Genomic DNA, 14251 nt, shown 5'->3' with positions numbered 1-14251 from the left:
ATAATGGCCACGTGTGTATATACCGCTGCCCCTGTGTATAATGGCCACGTGTGTATATACCGCTGCCCCTGTGTATAATCCTTGGGCTCATATATTGTGTGTAAATCTGGCTCTGGTACTAGCCAGTGCCTCTTGAGAAATGTACCTCACCGCACGTCCCTGGTGTGCATGTCTAGTAGGTACATTGAGTAGAAAGGAGGTAACCATAATGCAGAGGTAAGTGTGCCCATTACAGGACAGGATCACTGTATGTTTGGGTTGGGATGAGCGTGTCTATTGGTACGATAGTAATAATACAGGGACATGACTGGGGAGGTGAGGGCATCTGGAAGCGTCACAGTGACATCACGTATCTATAGTAATAATACAGGGACATAACTGGGGAGGTGAGGGGATCTGGGAGCGTCACAGTGACATTACTTATATCCATTGTAATCATACAGGGACATAACTGGGGTAGGTGAGGGGATCTGGGAGTATTTACAGTGATGTCTCCCCCATTTTGCAAGGTTACACAGTAGTGAAGAAGACATCCGGTGAGTGTGAGACACCGAGCAGCCATCCCCATGTGTGAGAAAGAAGAAGGACCCAGAGCCTCATCCCGGTGCCTCCACCTCACTCACTGACACATGAGACACATTGACCAGAAGATCCTGGAACTCACCAACAAGATCATTCAGCTGCTGACTGGAGAGGTGACTCATGGGAATGGGACATTATACAGTAACCACAAGGGGGACGTGTCTGGGCGATGACTGGAGAGGTGACTGCTGGGAATGGGACATTATACAGTAACACTGGGGGATGTGTCTGGGTGATGACTGGAGAGGTGACTGCTGGGAATGGGGCGTTATACAGTAACACCAGGGGATATCTGGGTGATGACTGGAGAGGTGACTGCTGGGAATGGGACATTATACAGTAACACCAGGGGATGTGTCTGGGTGATGACTGGAGAGGTGATAGCTGGGAATGGGGCATTATCCAGGGGATGTGTCTGGGTGATGACTGGAGAGGTGACTGCTGGGAATGGGGCATTATACAGTAACACCAGGGGATGTGTCTGGGTGATGTCTGTATCACTGTGTGTCAGGTTCCTATAAGGTGTCAGGATGTCACTGTCTATGTCTCCATGCAGGAGGAGGAGTATATAGAGGAGCACAGGGGTCTGTACAAGGACGTGATGATGGAGAATCACTGGCACCTCACATCACTGGGTAAGAGGAGACTGTCATGTATTGTACAGGGGAGAGCAGGTATGGGGGCCCCTATATACACACATCACCTGATTAATCACATATATACACTGTACTCAGTCACTGTGTGTCTCCTACAGATGGGTCCAGTAACAGAGATACCCCAGAGAGATGTCCCCGTCCTCTGTATTCCCAGGATTGTACAGAGAAGAATCACAGTATCCCACAGGAAGATCAGGTAGGTGGAATCAGTGACTGTCACTATGTGATCTGTAGAGAAGCTGTGTGTCTGATACACTGATATTATACTGTTTCACCTCAGTTTAATCTGACTGTCATTATAGTGTTTTGTTTGTTTTTTAGGCACAACGTCTGTCTGATATAAAGACAGAAGATACACAGGGAGAAGAAGAGACGTATGTGACTGATATAAAGGCAGAAGATATAGAGGGAGAAGAAGAGACGTATGTGACTGATATAAAGGCAGAAGATATAGAGGGAGAAGAAGAGACGTATGTGACTGATATAAAGGCAGAAGATATAGAGGGAGAAGAAGAGACGTATGTGACTGATATAAAGGCAGAAGATATAGAGGGAGAAGAAGAGACGTATGTGACTGATATAAAGGCAGAAGATATGGAGGGAGAAGAAGAGACGTATGTGACTGATATAAAGGCAGGAGATATAGAGGGAGAAAAAGAGACGTATGTGACTGATATAAAGGCAGAAGATATAGAGGGAGAAAAAGAGACGTATGTGACTGATATAAAGGCAGAAGATATGGAGGGAGAAGAAGAGACGTATGTGATTGATATAAAGGCAGAAGATATAGAGGGAGAAGAAGAGACGTATGTGACTGATATAAAGGCAGAAGATATAGAGGGAGAAAAAGAGACGTATGTGACTGATATAAAGACAGAAGATACAGAGGGAGAAGAAGAGACGCATGTGACTGATATGAAGGCAGAAGATATAGAGGGAGAAGTAGAGACGTATGTGACTGATATAAAGGCAGAAGATATAGAGGGAGAAGAAGAGACGTATGTGACTGATATAAAGGCAGAAGATATAGAGGGAGAAGAAGAGACGTATGTGACTGATATAAAGGCAGAAGATATAGAGGGAGAAGAACAGACGTATGTGAGGGGTGATCAGCAGTGTAAGGAGGAGGAGATCCCTACAGATATCAGCACAGGTGAGTAATAAACACTTATTACAGAAGTAACATATTCTCATTGCTCAGTCACTACAGTAATCTCTTATCCTACACCCTCCTCTGCCATCAGCCCTGTTCTCAGTTGGGTGTTTCTAACACAAGACTATTCATGACAAATATCACATGTAGAGAGTTTTCTCATACGTCCTAGAGAATGCTGTGGACGCTTCGAGAACCATGGGGTATAGACGGGATCCGCAGGAGACATGGGCACTTTAAGACCTTTTTAAGGGGTGTGAACTGGCTCCTCCCTCTATGCCCCTCCTCCATACTCCAGTTAGATTCTGTGCCCAGCGAGACTTGACGCACACTGAGGAGCTCTCCAGAGTTTGTCAGAGGAGGACTTTATTTAGGTTTATAATTTTCAGGGAGACCTGCTGGCTACAGGCTCTCTGCATCGTGGGAGTGAGGGGGGAGAAGCAGGACCTACTTCTGTTCGTTCAAGGGCTCTGCTTCTTAGGCTACTGGACACCATTAGCTCCAGAGGTTCAGATCACTTGGTGCGCCTAGCTGCTTGTTCCCGGAGCCGCACCGTCACCCCCCTCACAGAGCCAGAAGACAGAAGTCGGGTGAGGAAGATCAGAAGACTTTAGTGATGGCAGAAGACGGCAGTTGGATCCGACGACACGCCTGTCGTTCCTGGGTATGATTCTGAATACAGAATTACGGAGAGTTTTTCTTCCGGTGGAAAAGGCTCTGGAAATACAGAACATGGTAAAACAGATTCTGAAAACGGCAAAAGTGTCAGTTCCTCAATGCACTCGATTGCTGGGGAAGATGGTGGTGGCCTACGAGGCCATTCTGTATGGCAGGTTCCATGCCAGGGGTGCTTCAGTGGGACCTGCTGGACAAGTGGTCCGGGTCTCACCTGGACATGCACCGGAAAATACTCCTATCTTCCAGGACCAGGATCTTCTTTCTGTGGTGGCTGCACAGTTCTCACCTTCTGGAGGGACGCAGGTTCGGGATTCAGGATTGGATCCTGGTAACCACAGATGCAAGTCTCCGAGGCTGGGGAGCAGTCACACAGGGGTGAAACTTTCAGGGAAAATGGTCAAGCCAGGAAGCTTGTCTGCACATAAACATTCTGGAATTAAGGGCCATTTACAACGGCATTCTGCAAGCGGAACATCTTCTTCGCGGTCTGCCCGTCTTGATTCAATCAGAGAACATAACAGCAGTGGCGTACGTAAACCGCCAGAGCGGAACAAATTTCAGCCTTATCAATTTTCTTTCAGAAAGAATTGGCTTCCCTTCCAGAAGTTCAGACCTTCGTGCTGCACATCCAACCTCCATTTGGGCCCCCAGTGGAACCATGGGATCTTAATGTGGTGTTTCAGTTCCTGCAATCTCCTTGGTTTGAACCTTTACGTAAGGTTGAGGTAAAATTCCTTACTTGGAAAGTAGTCATGTTGTTGGCCTTGGCGTCATAAAGGTGAGTTTCTGAATTGGCGGCTTTGTCTCACAAAAGACCCTATTTAATCTTCCATGTTGATAGAGCGGAGTTGAGAACTCATCAGCAATTTCTACCAAAAGTGGTTTCCTCATTTCACGTAAACCAGCCTATTGTGGTGCCAGTGGCTACTGATGCCTTGGCGGAATCGCAGTCTCAATGTGGTCAGAGCTTTGAAAATCTATGTCGCCAGAACGGTGCAGATTAGAAAACAGAGGCTCTGTTTGTCCTGTGCTCACAACAAGATTGGGGCTCCTGCTTCTAAGCAGACTATTGCACGCTGGATATGTAATACGATTCAGGAGGCTCATTCTATGGCAGGGTTGCTGTTACCGAAATCCGTGAAAGCCCATTCTACCAGAAAGGTGGGCTTTTCCTGGGCAGCTGCCCTAGGGGTCTCGGCATTACAGCTTTGCCGAGCAGCTACTTGGTTGTGTTCAAACACCTTTGCAAGGTTTTACAAGTTTGATACCCTGGCCGAGGAGGACCTCTTGTTTGGTCAATCGGTGCTGCAGAGTCATCCGCACTCTCCCGCCCGTTCTAGAGCTTTGGTATAAACCCCATGGTTCTTGAAGCATCCCCAGCATCCTCTAGGACGTATGAGAAAATAGGATTTTAATACCTACCGGTAAATCCTTTTCTCTTAGTCCGTAGAGGATGCTGGGCACGTGTCGCAGTGCGGGCTGTATCTGCAGTTATTGGTTGTAGTTACTCTCATGTTGCATTAAGTACAGTCAGTCTGTGGCTGAGGTTGGTCATGCCGTTGCATGCATGCATTGTTGAATGCCATGTTGTACGGTGTGTTTTGAGGTGTGAGCTGGTATGTATCTCACCTTAGTTTATAAAATTAAATAAATCCTTTTCCTCGGAATGTCCGTCTCCCTGGGCACAGTTCCTGTAACTGGAGTCTGGAGGAGGGGCATAGAGGGAGGAGCCAGTGCACACCCCTTTTTAAAGTCTTAAAGTGCCCATGTCTCCTGCGGATCCCGTCTATACCCCATGGTTCTTGAAGCATCCCCAGCATCTTCTACGGACTAAAAGAAAAGGATTTACCGGTAGGTATTAAAATCCTATTATTACATACAACACTATAATGTTATTAAAAGTAACAAGCAGAAGTTTATTAGTGATTATATATAAATGTGTGTGTGTGTGTGTATCTTTCTTTCTCTCTGCCTGCCTGCTGCGGGGTACACTGGGCTCCACAATGATTGGACAATGGGGTGTAGAATATATATATATATATATATATACACACACACACACACACACACACACACACACACACACACACACATATATACACACAGATATATATACACACATACAGGTTGAGTATCCCATATCCATATATTCCGAAGTACGGAATATTCCGAAATATGGACTTTTTTGACTGAGAGTGAGTTAGTGATACCTTTTGTTTTTTGATGTCTCAATGTACACAAACTTTGTTTAATACACAAAGTTATTAAAAATATTGTATTAAATGACCTTTAGGCTGTGTGTATAAGGTGTATATGAAACATATATGATGTGTGTGAATGTACACACATTTTGTTTAATGTACAAAGTTATAAAAAATATTGGCTAAAATGACCTTCAGGCTGTGTATATAAGGTGTATATGTAACATAAATGCATTCTGTGCTTAGATTTAGGTCCCATCACCATGATATCTCATTATGGTATGCAATTATTCCAATATACGGAAAAATCCCATATCTAAAATATCTCTGGTCCCAAGCATTTTGGATAAGGGAGACTCAACCTGTATGTATATATATATATGTATATATATATATATATGTATATATATATATATATGTATATATATATATATATATATATATATATATATATATATATATATACACCCAATGAGTAAGGAGGCACTCAGAGACTTCCAGTAGAAAAACACGTTTTAGTGAAAGCACTGCAAGTTACAACATCATCAACGTTTCGGGGCCCGTAGCCCCTTCTTCAGGATATCAAACAGTGACACAAAACCAACATTTATAAGTGCACTCACCCCTCCAAGACGTCCCCCCCAGGTTGCCGCCGCCCCCGTGTCCAGGGCCCGGCGTCCGTCTCCACGAGCGGGTTGCTTCCGCCGGAAGTGATGTCACCGGTCCCGCCCACGTTGCTGCGGCAACCCTGTAAACAAAACAATAGAAGAATCTGGTTGAGAGGAAGCCGGTCCGTGCGGCGTCATGCTGTGCATGCTCAAAGGTGCGCTGTGCTGCGTAAAAGCAAAGTGGTGACATATAAAAACTGCTGCTGTCTGCCTCATAACTACTGAGACTCCTAAACAAACTCCTAAAAAGACTCCTCAATACGGAGGACGTCAGTGATAATCATCTGGCCTCACTCCGAGGAGACCTAATGTGATCTACCGTGTGATAATAAATCTGGTTAAAAACTGATAATAGTGGTATAAAATGATTTTACAAAGTGACTGTACTCACTAATATGTTAAAAACTGTGTACCCACGTTACTTAAAAACATCCCCACCTTACAAAGATGGGACAAACCCCATGTGAATCCTATAGCTATCATAAATACTAGCGTCATGCCCTTGATAACAAGCATGCAACCATTCACTGCTGACTCCCTCTCCCCATCTAATACCCAGCATCATTGTGACATACATTTACAAACAAAATCAGCAAATACAAAACATATGACATATATGGACTAACAATAAAAACAGAGAGTACATGTAAACTCCACACGGTTGTTAGCAGCATTTAGAAAAAAAGAAGAAGGGCAAGAGAACAAAAACCATCTCATCAGTCCTCAGATGGCTCTCTATTTGTAATATTACCATAAGAAGCTTGGGGGCCCTCAAGAGGGGGCATTCTTCCACTATATAAGAGTGACAACTAGCTACTTATGGTAATATTACAAATAGAAATACGTCTCTTCTTCTCCCTCTATATCTTCTGCCTTTATATCAGTTACATACGTCTCTTCTTCTCCCTCTATATCTTCTGCCTTTATATCAGTCACATACATCTCTTCTTCTCCCTCTATATCTTCTGCCTTTATATCAGTCACATACGTCTCTTCTTCTCCCTCTATATCTTCTGCCTTTATATCAGTCACATATATCTCTTCTCCTCCCTCTAAATCTTCTGCCTTTATATCAGTCACATACGTCTCTTCTTCTCCCTGTGTATCTTCTGTCTTTATATCAGACAGACGTTGTGCCTAAAAAACAAACAAAACACTATAATGACATTTGCATACAGTCAGATTAAACTGAGGTGAAACAGTATAATATCAGTGTATAAGACACACAGCTCCTCTTCAGATCATATAGTGACAGTCACTGATTCCACCTACCTGATCCTCCTGTGGGATCCTGTGATTCCCCTCTGTACAATCCTGGGAATACAGAGAACGGGGACATCTCTCTGGGGTATCTCTGTTACTGGACCCATCTGTAGGAGACACATAGTGACTGAGTACAGTCTATATATGTGATTATCAGATGATGTGTGTATATAGGGGGCCCCATACCTGCTCTCCCCTGTACAATACATGACAGTCTCCTCTAACCCAGTGATGTGAGGGGCCGGTGATTCTCCATCATCACGTCCTTGTACAGACCCCTGTGTTCCTCTATATACTCCCCCTCCTGCATGGAGACATAGACAGTGACCTCCTGACTCCTTATAGGAACCTGACACACACAGTGATACAGTCATCACCCAGACACATCCCCTGGTGTTACTGTATAATGCCCCATTCACAGCAGTCACCTCTCCAGTCATCACCCAGACACATCCCCTGGTGTTACTGTATAATGTCCCATTCCCAGCAGTCACCTCTCCAGTCATCACCCAGACACGTCCCCTGGTGTTACTGTATAATGCCCCATTCCCAGCTGTCACCTCTCCAGTCATCACCCAGACACATCCCCTGGTGTTACTGTATAATATCCCATTCCCAGCAGTCACCTCTCCAGTCATCACCCAGACACATCCCCTGGTGTTACTGTATAACGCCCCATTCCCAGCAGTCACCTCTCCAGTCATCACCCAGACACATCCCCTGGTGTTACTGTATAATGTCCCATTCCCAGCAGTCACCTCTCCAGTCATCACCCAGACATGTTCTCTGGTGTTACTGTATAATGTCCCATTCCAAGCAGTCACCTCTCCAGTCATCACCCAGACACATCCCCCAGTGTTACTGTATAATGTCCCATTCCCAGCAGTCACCTCTCCAGTCATCGCCCAGACACATCCCTCAGTGTTACTGTATAATGTCCCATTCCCAGCAGTCACCTCTCCAGTCATCGCCCAGACACGTCCCCCTTGTGGTTACTGTATAATGTCCCATTCCCATGAGTCACCTCTCCAGTCAGCAGCTGAATGATCTTGTTGGTGAGTTCCAGGATCTTCTGGTCAATGTGTCTCATGTGTCAGTGAGTGAGGTGGAGGCACCGGGATGAGGCTCTGGGTCCTTCTTCTTTCTCACACACGGGGATGGCTGCTCAGTGTCTCACACTCACCGGATGTCTTCTTCACTACTGTGTAACCTTGCAAAATGGGGGAGACATCACTGTAAATACTCCCAGATCCCCTCACCTCACCCAGTTATGTCCCTGTATGATTACAATGGATATAAGTAATGTCACTGTGACGCTCCCCGATCCCCTCACCTCCCCAGTTATGTCCCTGTATTATTACTATAGATACGTGATGTCACTGTGACGCTTCCAGATGCCCTCACCTCCCCAGTCATGTCCCTGTATTATTACTATCGTACCAATAGACACGCTCATCCCAACCTAAACATACAGTGCACCTGTCCTGTAATGGGCACACTTACCTCTGCATTATGGTTACCTCCTTTCTACTCAATGTACCTACTAGACATGCACACCAGGGACGTGCGGTGAGGTACATTTTCTCAAGAGGCACTGGCTAGTACCAGAGCCAGATTTACACACAATATATGAGCCCAAGGATTATACATAGGTGCAGCGGTATATACACATGTGGGCATTATACACAGGGGCAGCGGTATATACACACATGTGGGCATTATACACAGGGGCAGCGGTATATACACATGTGGGCATTATACACAGGGGCAGCGGTATATACACATGTGGGCATTATACACAGGGGCAGCGGTATATACACATGTGGGCATTATACACAGGGGCAGCGGTATATACACATGTGGGCATTATACACAGGGGCAGCAGTATATACACATGTGGGCATTATACACAGGGGCAGCGGTATATACACATGTGGGCATTACACACAGGGGCAGCGGTATATACACATGTGGGCATTATACACAGGGGCAGCAGTATATACACATGTGGGCATTATACACAGGGGCAGCGGTATATACATGTGGCCATTATATACAGGTGCAGCGGTATACAATGTGGACATTATACACAGGTGCAGCGGTATACACATGTGGGCATTATACACAGGAGTATTAGTATATACATGTGGACATTATACACAAGTGCAGCGGTATACACATGTGGGCATTATACACAGGAGTATTAGTATATACATGTGGACATTATACACAAGTGCAGCAGTTTATACACATCTGGGCATTATACACAGGAGGAGGGGTATAAATTTGGTGAGTGTGGGTAAGGTAGGTGGAGGGGGGGGGCACTGCCTCACCTACCATAGATTTCTTACTTCAGACTTTTGACTATAGAAATGATTAGAATAATTCAAAGATGATATTTATATGTTCTTTGTATTTTACATATACTGTATATAGTGAAAACTGTGGTGTATACGTTAGTATGACAGGAAAAGCTCTGTCTCCCCGCACGTCACTGATACACAGGTACACCCAACCCCGTGTGTGTGGAGCGTTCTACCCTCACTGATGTGCACACTTCTCCCACCACAACCTAACTGTGACGTGTGCACCCATCAGTCACACATCCTACCCCCATGCAGCCAACGGTCACGCACCCCTCCCCCATGCAGCCACCGGTCACGCACCCCTCCCCCATGCAGCCACCGGTCACACACCCCTCCCCCATGCAGCCACCGGTCACACACCCCTCTCCCATGCAGCCACCGGTCACACACCCCTCTCCCATGCAGCCAGCGGTCACACACCCCTCCCCAGTCGGGAGCCATGCAGGGGGTGGTAGGAGAGTAAGCGGATGTCAGGTTATGGACAGGCGGTGGTAGGAGAAGCAGGTGACAGGCAGAGGTTTGTAGAAAAGGCAGGGGGTAACGGCCAGGTGGGGGTCGGTAGGTGATGAAGAGGAGGTGGCCGGAGAGTAAGATGTGTCAGGGTACAGCCAGGGAGTGGCAGGAGAGGCAGGTGATGGTGATGGGTAGGGGGCAGCAGGTGAGGCGGGAGGTGGCAGGGTGCAAGCAGGAGAGCCAGGTGACGGGCAGGGGGATGGTAGGAAATGCAGGTGGTGCCAGGTGGCGGAAGATGATGGGCAGGGGGTGGTAGGAGAGGCAGGGGGCAGTAGGTAACAGGCAGGGGGCTGCAGGTGATTGGCAGGGTACAGGGAGAGGGCGGCAGGAAACAGGGTGGGGGCGGCTGTGTAAAGGACTGGGTGGTAGGGTAGAGACTGGGGGCGGCAGGTGGTGGCAAGAGAGGTGGGTGACAGACAGGGTGACAGGGTACAGGCAGCGGGTGGAAGGGGACAGGCAGGGGGTATTAGGAGAAAGGCAGGGGAAGGAGAGGGGGTATTAGGAGAGGATGGGGCAGGAGAGGGGGTATTAGGAGAGGATGGGGGCAGGAGAGGGGGTATTAGGAGAGGATGGGGGCAGGAGAGGGGGTATTAGGAGAGGATGGGGGCAGGAGAGGGGGTATTAGGAGAGGATGGGGGCAGGAGAGGGGTATTAGGAGAGGATGAGGGCAGGAGGGGGTATTAGGAGAGGATGGGGGCAGGAGAGGGGGTATTAGGAGAGGATGGGGCAGGAGAGGGGGTATTAGGAGAGGTTGGGGGCAGGAGAGGGGGTATTAGGAGAGGATGGGGGCAGGAGAGGGGGTATTAGGAGAGGATGGGGGCAGGAGAGGGGGTAATAGGAGAGGATGGGGCAGGAGAGGGGGTATTAGGAGAGGATGGGGCAGGAGAGGGGGTATTAGGAGAGGATGGGGCAGGAGAGGGGGTATTAGGAGAGGATGGGGGCAGGAGAGGGGGTATTAGGAGAGGATGGGGCAGGAGAGGGGGTATTAGGAGAGGTGGGGGCAGGAGAGGGGGTATTAGGAGAGGTGGGGGCAGGAGAGGGGGTATTAGTAGAGGATGGGGGCAGGAGAGGGGGTATTAGTAGAGGATGGGGGCAGGAGAGGGGGTATTAGGAGAGGTTGGGGGCAGGAGAGGGGGTATTAGGAGAGGTGGGGGCAGGAGAGGGGGTATTAGGAGAGGATGGGGGCAGGAGAGGGGGTATTAGGAGAGGATGGGGCAGGAGAGGGGGTATTAGGAGAGGATGGGGGCAGGAGAGGGGGTATTAGGAGAGGATGGGGGCAGGAGAGGGGGTATTAGGAGAGGATGGGGGCAGGAGAGGGGGTATTAGGAGAGGATGGGGGCAGGAGAGGCGGTATTAGGAGAGGATGGGGGCAGGAGAGGGGGTATTAGGAGAGGATGGGGCAGGAGAGGGGGTATTAGGAGAGGTTGGGGCAGGAGAGGGGGTATTAGGAGAGGATGGGGCAGGAGAGGGGGTATTAGGAGAGGATGGGGCAGGAGAGGGGGTATTAGGAGAGGATGGGGGCAGGAGAGGGGGTATTAGGAGAGGATGGGGCAGGAGAGGGGGTATTAGGAGAGGATGGGGGCAGGAGAGGGGGTATTAGGAGAGGTTGGGGGCAGGAGAGGGGGTATTAGGAGAGGATGGGGGCAGGAGAGGGGGTATTAGGAGAGGTTGGGGGCAGGAGAGGGGGTATTAGGAGAGGATGGGGCAGGAGAGGGGGTATTAGGAGAGGTTGGGGCAGGAGAGGGGGTATTAGGAGAGGATGGGGCAGGAGAGGGGGTATTAGGAGAGGATGGGGCAGGAGAGGGGGTATTAGGAGAGGATGGGGGCAGGAGAGGGGGTATTAGGAGAGGATGGGGCAGGAGACAGGTGGGATGAGAGGACATTACCTGGAGGATGAGGCGGCAGGAAAGATCACACCGTGGACACAGAAGGATGTGTACCGGAAGTGGGCGGGGCGGTATGTCTGAGTCATCGTCAACATAGCGCATGGGATTATGGGTAGTGACTACCACGGTAACTCAGCAACCAGGAGCTGCCCCGCCCACTCGCTGCCCCTAGGCCGCAGCCTCCAGTCACAATCACTCTCAGCCACGCCCTCTCTCCCTCTCATAGGCCGCAATGCTCCGTCACTCATTTACCTCCAGCCCCGCCCTCTCACTGCCTCTAGGACTCAGCTCCTCGTCACTCACCAACTCTTCCTGCCCCGCCCACTCTCCCGCCCATTGGCCGCCGTATCCTATCACTCTCCTACCCATAGGCCGCGGTCACGCCCACTTTCCCGCCCATTGGCCGTCGGCGTCGTATCCTATCACTCTCCTCCCCAATGGCCGTGGCCACGGCCACTCTCATGCTCATAGGCCACAGCCTCCAGTCACTGTCACACCCAGCCCCGCCCTCTCTCCCTCTCATAGGCCGCGATGCCCCGTCACTCAACTAGCTCCAGCTCCGCCCACAGCACGGTGCCTCCTGTCACTCAGCCATCATTAGCCCCGCCTACTCCCTAGCTCTGGCTCCATGATACGTCATTAACAGCGCTTTTTTTTTTTTTTACCTTTCTGTGGTGAACCAGTTACTGTAACTAGGGGTTCACAAAAGCTTTTCTGTTTTTTTATTATCAACGCTAGCTCAGACTAAGCCAACATGGCGGCGCCCATAGGGAGCCGGGAACATGGCGCCTGCCCCGTCCTGATGCTGTGATGTGTGTATAATAATAATGGGTGCCCATGCGGGGAATGTAGTGACAGGGGCCCATGGGGGGAATGTAGTGACAGGGCCCATGGGGGGAATGTAGTGACAGAGGCCCATGGGGGGAATGTAGTGACATGGCCCATGGGGGGAATGTAGTGACAGGGGCCCATGGGGGGAATGTAGTGACAGGGCCCATGGGGGGGAATGTAGTGACAGAGGCCCATGGGGGGGAATGTAGTGACAGGGGCCCATGGGGGGGAATGTAGTGACAGGGGCCCATGGGGGGAATGTAGTGACATGGCCCATGGGGGGAATGTAGTGACATGGCCCATGGGGGGAATGTAGTGACAGAGGCCCATGGGGGGGAATGTAGTGACAGGGGCCCATGGGGGGGAATGTAGTGACAGGGGCCCATGGGGGGAATGTAGTGACATGGCCCATGGGGGGAATGTAGTGACATGGCCCATGGGGGGAATGTAGTGACAGGGGCCCATGGGGGGAATGTAGTGACATGGCCCATGGGGGGAATGTAGTGACAGAGGCCCATGGGGGGGGATGTAGTGACAGGGGCCCATGGGGGGGATGTAGTGACAGGGGCCCATGGGGGGAATGTAGTGATAGAGGCCCATGGGGGGAATGTAGTGACGGGCTCATGGGGGGATGTAGTGACAGGGGCCCATGGTGGGAATGTAGTGACAGGGGCCCATGGGGGGGATGTAGTGACATGGCCCATGGGGGGAATGTAGTGACATGGCCCATGGGGGGAATGTAGTGACAGGGGCCATGGGGGGGAATGTAGTGACAGAGGCCCATGGGGGGGAATGTAGTGACAGGGGCCCATGGGGGGGAATGTAGTGACAGGGGCCCATGGGGGGAATGTAGTGACATGGCCCATGGGGGGAATGTAGTGACATGGCCCATGGGGGGAATGTAGTGACAGGGGCCCATGGGGGGAATGTAGTGACATGGCCCATGGGGGGAATGTAGTGACAGAGGCCCATGGGGGGGAATGTAGTGACAGGGGCCCATGGGGGGGATGTAGTGACAGGGGCCCATGGGGGGAATGTAGTGATAGAGGCCCATGGGGGGAATGTAGTGACGGGCTCATGGGGGGATGTAGTGACAGGGGCCCATGGTGGGAATGTAGTGACAGGGGCCCATGGGGGGGATGTAGTGACAGGGGCCCATGGGGGGAATGTAGTGATAGAGGCCCATGGGGGGAATGTAGTGACGGGCTCATGGGGGAATGTAGTGACAGAGGCCCATGGGGGGGAATGTAGTGACAGGGGCCCATGGGGGGGATGTAGTGACAGGGGCCCATGGGGGGAATGTAGTGACGGGCTCATGGGGGGGATGTAGTGACAGGGGCCCATGGGGGGAATGTAGTGATAGAGGCCCATGGGGGGAATGTAGTGACGGGCTCATGGGGGGATGTAGTGACAGGGGCCCATGGTGGGAATGTAGTGACAGGGGCCCATGGGGG

General features: G+C 50.1%; 1 long non-coding RNA gene across 1 annotated transcript; it reads left to right on the top strand.

Moving 5' to 3' along the window:
- Positions 1-1158: 1158 nt before the first annotated feature.
- LOC134983252 (uncharacterized) lies at positions 1159-1654 on the top strand. The gene is made up of 3 exons (XR_010191616.1): positions 1159-1217; positions 1337-1434; positions 1560-1654. It is a non-coding gene; the product is annotated as an uncharacterized LOC134983252 (long non-coding RNA).
- Positions 1655-14251: the final 12597 nt, after the last annotated feature.

The sequence above is a fragment of the Pseudophryne corroboree genome (genome assembly GCF_028390025.1).
Source record: "Pseudophryne corroboree isolate aPseCor3 chromosome 3 unlocalized genomic scaffold, aPseCor3.hap2 SUPER_3_unloc_102, whole genome shotgun sequence".
NCBI lineage: Eukaryota > Metazoa > Chordata > Amphibia > Anura > Myobatrachidae > Pseudophryne > Pseudophryne corroboree.
This window is presented reverse-complemented; position numbering and strand designations above follow the sequence as displayed.